This window comes from Prionailurus viverrinus, chromosome A3, assembly GCF_022837055.1.
Source record: "Prionailurus viverrinus isolate Anna chromosome A3, UM_Priviv_1.0, whole genome shotgun sequence".
NCBI classification, from domain to species: Eukaryota; Metazoa; Chordata; class Mammalia; order Carnivora; family Felidae; genus Prionailurus; species Prionailurus viverrinus.
In genome coordinates this window covers 63,046,588-63,052,587 of record NC_062563.1, presented here as the reverse complement: position 1 = coordinate 63,052,587, position 6,000 = coordinate 63,046,588, and the positions used below count along the sequence as shown (strand labels likewise).

Here is a 6,000-nt window from a genome sequence, read left to right as displayed (position 1 = left end):
CCCCAGGCGTGGCCCCCACACACTCACAGACCCACTGCTGCCAGGCAGCACACATAACGGAGTTAAGTGAGCCGCCTCAAAGACGTGCTGTCCAGCCCCTCCTTTCTTTCCTCTCGGGGTCAGTTTCCAGCAGACTCCAAGAAGCAATGTGAGTGTGTGTCAGAAAACACTGGGAGCAGGGAGGCGGGGGCAGCAGCCACATTCAGCTGGGAGGGGGAGTGGAAAGTGAATCAAGGGGGAGTGCCCCTTTGGGGCTTCGGGAAGGGTGATCTGTCCTACTTGCCAGGCATCCGGGGGACCCCATGTGGAGGAGTGGCTGCGTGAAGTGAAATGTTATGAGAGCCCATCCACTGGGTCTCTGACCACGGAGGGCTTGTCGGTAGAGCTCCAGGAGAGAGGAATGACCCCCTTTTGCTGCCTGACAGAAATGGTGTCTTTGATGTTTATTGTACAGACATTTCTACTGTGCACAACTGCAGTGGTGTAATGCTGGGGGAGCTGTCCTCGGGGGATCCCTGGGTGTTCAAGCAGACCCGAGGAAAAGATGATGTGCACCAAGAAGGCCTCTGCCTTCACAGGGCTCAGTTGCTTCTGCTCTGCTGCTGATTGTCACACCAGCCGGGGCCCAGCGAGGGATAGGAAGCTTTGACATGGGAGCGGGAGCGGGTAAAGAATCTGCTTCAGGCAGTAGCCAGTGTCAGGAAGACAGTGCCTGCGACCTGGGCTGCTTGGGAAATCAGGCCCAAGTGTCCAGCACAACAGACGGAGAACTGAATTTCGCAAAAGGTTATACCCAGGTGTGGAGGGCATGTTGCATTCTGGCTACCTCCCCTCCTTGGGGGAACCACACATACATCTCCCACCCCCTCTACTCTACGTGTCCTGGTGGGCTGTCTGTCAGTCACAGGGCTCTCCGACCCCCACCCCTGAAAACAAAGTCTGGGCCCTCTATCTGTGCCCCTGGACTTAGTTGTGGGAACCAACGTATCTCCTCTTTGTTTAGGCCTGTTTGGATTGGTCTTCTGTCCCTCGCAGCTGATAATGTCTTGACTGATACACCAGGCTAATAACTGACTATGAAATATTTCAAACCGAAGAGCTAAATCAGAGTAAGAGTGAGGCATCCAAGGATCAGAGTTCCATAGGACTCCGGGAGAGAGGCCCAGGAGGCCTCCGCCAGACCAGCACAGGATGGCCAGAAACAGTAGCACCCTTAAAGGTGGACCAGTCTCTGTTCTGAGACCCACTCTTCAGAGGACCCACACTTCACACACACACACGCATGGATGCACACGCATGCACATGCATTCTCACACACACACACACACACACACGCACACACATGCACGTACATACACAGTTAAAGAACACAAGGCACCTCCCTCCCTGGGGAGCAGGCACTCAGCACTAGCAGAGCACGACCTCTACCCCTGAACATCCACTCTCATGGGTCACGTCGCTCAGGCCCCAGGGAAATGCTTCTCCCCCAAGGTCGAGTTATGTCCTTGAATCCAGAGGAGACTGTTCAAATGCTCGAAAAACATGTGGGTCCTGCTGCTACTGACATCAGAGAGGGCCTGGCTGCTCGGAAGTGCAGGGAGGATTGAATGGTGGAAGCACTTAAGAGGAAAGACAGATTAATTTATCAAATTCTTCCTCTCAGCAGGAAGGCAATGGAAGTAGCGTGCCCCGAGCAGGGCAAACATGCATTTCCTTGCTTCTCGTTGTGGTTCCAGAGGTACGCACACGTCAGCAATGCTACAATCGTATGTGGCAGCCGAGGAGCGTTTCCCAGCATAAATAATTCATAATTCTCCCACATTTGCATATGTGCAGGTCAAGACAGAACCCACACAAAGCGTGAGACTGATTCTTTACCTTGGCAATAGACAGCCGGGGAACCACGGCGGGATTTTACTTTCACAAAAATTTTTACTAAGAGTGAATGAGATTTTCAAAACGTAAAAATTCAGCTTTATTTAAATATTTTACTTAAATTTTTGTATTAGATAAAATGCATTAGTTTTACCATTGGTTACATTTGCCTTTTAATTTTAATAGATAATTTTGAATATGTGAAAGAAAAATAACTTGCTAAAAAGTTGTATGAAATGCAATGTTTTGCTCTTTTATAATTTTTTTTTACATTTTTTAATGTTTATTAATTTTGAGAGAGAGAGACAGAGAGAGACAGAGCACGAGTGGGGGAGGGGCAGAGAGAGAGAGAGGGAGACACAGGATCCAAAGCAGGCTCCAGGCTCTGAGCTGTCAGCACAGAGCCCGATGTGGGGCTTGAACTCATCGAACCATGAGATCATGACCTGAGCCAAAGTCGGATGCTCAACTGACTGGGCCACCCAGGCACCCCTAATTTGCATTTTTAAATTAAAATACACATTTTTTTTTTTTTTTTTTTTTTTTTTACTGCTTCAGTTACCAGTGGCTTAAAATATTTTTATCTCTCAGTTTTGTGGATTGACTGGCTCAGTGGTCCCTTGGCGGCCAGGGGGAGGGGTCTCTCACATGGTTGCAGGTCAAGAGTCAGATGCAGGTTCAGCTGGGCTGTACATCCAAGATGGCAGCATCTTGACTCTCATATCTGATCTCAGCTGGGATGACCAGAGCAGGTAGAGTCTGACAGACTGTATTGCTTTCTCCTGTAAACTTTCCACACAGCTAGCTTAGCCTCCTCATAGCATCTGAGTCTCAAAGGAATCAGACTGCTTACATGATGGCTGGCTTGTTCCAGAGCGAGCATTCTAAGAAACCCAGGTGGAAGCCAAAAGTCTCCCTATGACCTGTCCTCAGAAGTCACATGACATCACTGTCACTGCTTTCTTTCTATTAGCCAAAGTCACAGGAACAGCCCAGATTCCAGAAAGAGGACAGCACAAGATCATGAATACTAGGAGAGGTGGTTCACTGGGGGGCTAGCTTTGAAGACTAGCTACCACGGGCTGCCCTCTAGCACTTCAAAGAATCATGTTCCTCACACATTTGAATACAGTCATCCTCAGAATCCCCACAGTCTCATCTGTGACGTTATCAGGCTTACGCTTCAGATCCAGAACTTCAGCATCTCCATCAGGTCTGGAGAAGAGGAAGCCCCTCAGGTGTGGATGCTTGGAGATGACTCCTCCTGACTTGAAGTTCTGTGAAAAAAAGAGACAAGTTATCTTAACCCCAACAAACGATAAGGAGGTAGACACAGGGTAAATGATATAGATACTCTCATTCAAAAAGGAGAGGGGCACCTGGATGGCTCAGTAGTTTAAGTGTCCGACTCTTGATTTCAGCTTAGGTCATGATCTCACAATTTGTGAGTTTGAGCCTCGTATCAAGTTCTGTGCTGACAGTGCGGAGCCTGCTTGGGATTCTCTGTCTCCCTCTCTCTCTGCCCCTCCCCCCCTGTTCAAAAATAAATAAATAAACGTTTAAAAAAAGGGGGGGGGGGGAACTTGTATGGAACAATTCCGAAATCAAGCCAATTCCTTAATTAGATCCTAGTCCTGTTCTCTGGGAGTGGGTGTCTGTGGCTCTCAGTTCCATACTCTGAATTATCCTTCTTTTTCTAGAAGAAATAGTCAGTGTTTGTAACCACATTGACTTCTCAGCCTGTTTCTTGCCCATAAAAAATGACTCTTCATTTTGAACTCTGTCCCTTTCAATCCAAGCTGAAAAAAATTTTTTTTAACATGTGGGTTTATTATATATCAAATTAAAACCTACTCCATTAAAGAAAAAGCTCCTCTCACCTTAAGCCCCGCTTAAGCTTGCTATGAGATTCTCAATTCCATTGTCCAGCAAAGAGGATCTAAGAGATACACTCTTAACATTCTTAGAAGTCCTGTTGTGTACCCAAAGGGTCTAAACACATGCCCTTAAATATTTCTGAGCTCTTCACAAAGGTATTACAGCCACACCTTTCACTATCCCTGAGACCACACTTTACTGGCAGCACCCAGGATTTTCTTTGCCCTGAGGCGAATCCTTGCTTTTTGAGCCTTTTGCTGGCTAGAATACAGACCTGACCTCCTTAGATTTACTAATTCTGCTCCAAAACTTCTTTAGTTCATCTCAATCTTCTCCTATTTTATCAGAGCCACCTTAAAGAAGCCAATTAGCACTTTGAACATTTTGCTTGGAACTGGCCTTAGACGTTTCACAAATTCATAGTCACCCTTTCTGTTTTCTCCATTACTGTAGGGGATGGTCTTACATATTTCTGCCAGTGAATAGCTTCCATCCCCTTTTCTATGTTTCAAGACTTCAGTTTCTCCCTAAGTTTCTTCAGCTTCTGCCCCCCAACTGTCCCAAAGAAAATGCCATGGGTTTTAAATTTTTGTTACAACACTCACTTCCAACACTGTGGTAGTTGGTCTCCAAAGAAGGCCCCAGGGAACAAACCTCCCGGTATTTATGTGGTCTGTGGACCCTGTGTGGTCCCCCCGCCCACTGAAGCTGGGCGGTGACTCATGCTAACACATGGAACACAGTGGGTATATGTTGCGTACATTTTGGATGTAGACTTTAAGAGGACTGGAAGCTTCCTCTTCCTCCTTTTTCACTTCTGTGAGTTCTGCTACCATGTGGGAAGCACAGCCACTACTAGAGAGACCGTGTGGACGGAGAAAGACCAAAAGATCATATGAAAAGGAGGAAAGAACCAGCCATCCCAGCACCTCAGTTGAGCCTCTTGATGACTCCAGCCCCAGCCACCAGCTAGCCACAACCGCACAAGAATTTCCAAGCAAAGCAACAGAGGAAATGCTCAGCTAAGCCTGGTAGACCCACAGAACCATGAGAGATAATAAAATTATCTTTAATATTGCTTTAAACCACTAAACTTTGGAGTGTTTTGTTACATGGCAATAGCTTACTAAAACAACTGAATACAATCACATTTTGTTTCTAATCCTTTAGGTCATTACTGTTCACTAGAACACAAATTATGAGTTCTCTATTACAAAAGCATGATGACTGGGGCACCTGGGTGGCTCAGTTGATTGAGCATCCGACTTCTGCTCAGGTCATGATCTCGTGGTTGGTGAGTTTGAGTCCCGCATCAGGCTCTGTGCCGATGGCTCAGAGTCTGGAACCTGCTTTGGATTCTGTGTCTCCCTCTCTCTCTGCCCCTCCCCTGCTTGCATTCTGTTTCTCTCTCTCTCTCAAAAATAAATAAACATTAAAAAAAATTTTAGGGGCACCTGGGTGGCTCCCTTGGTTAAGCGTCTGACTTCAGCTCAGGTCATGATCTCGTGGTTCACGAGTTTGAGCCCTGCATCGGGGTCTGTGCTGATAGCTCAGAGCCTAGAGCCTGCTTTGGATTCTGTGTCTCCCTCTCTCTCTGCCCCTCCCCTGCTCATATACTATCTCTCTCTCTCTCTCTCTCTCTCTCTCTCTCTCTCTCTCACACACACACAAATACATAAAAACATTTTAAAATTTTAATTAAAACATTTTTTTAATAAATAAAAGCATGACTGATTTTGCTGAAATTAAGGCAATAAAATGAATTTCAAAGAATAAATACATGCTAATTTATGAATTATAAATGTCTTTGTTTGTATTATTCATCCAAACATCACTGGCCCATGAACAGAGCCCCTAATGTATATCAGCAATAATTCAGTTTGGTGGTCTTCAGCATTTTGCAAATTTTCAGTCATATAAAAATAACTATACATGCATTTTTTAAAATGTTTTTGTTTATTTATTTTTGAGATAGAGACAGAGCATGAGCGGGGAAGGGGCAGAGAGAGAGAGAGACACAGAATCTGAAGCAGGCTCCAGGCTCTGAGCTGTCGGCACAGAGCCCGACGCGGGGCTCGAACTCATGGGCTGTGAGATCATGACCTGAGACAAAGTTGGACACTCAACCGACTGAGCCACACAGGCCCCCTATGTATTTTTAATTGTATCATTTTGAAGGTAAACTCATCAAGGCTGAAGGATAGAACATACTTTAATGAACAGTTTGTTAGCTTGACTTACAATTTT

At 46.0% G+C, this 6,000-nt stretch overlaps 1 long non-coding RNA gene across 1 annotated transcript in view; it reads right to left on the bottom strand.

Moving 5' to 3' along the window:
• Nucleotides 1–2,419: 2,419 nt before the first annotated feature.
• LOC125162288 (uncharacterized) overlaps nt 2,420–6,000 on the bottom strand; it is a 30,620-nt gene continuing 27,039 nt past the window's right edge. Inside the window, exon 3 of the long non-coding RNA XR_007150950.1 lies at nt 2,420–3,152. This is a non-coding gene — a long non-coding RNA (uncharacterized LOC125162288). The remainder of the gene's footprint in view (nt 3,153–6,000) is intronic.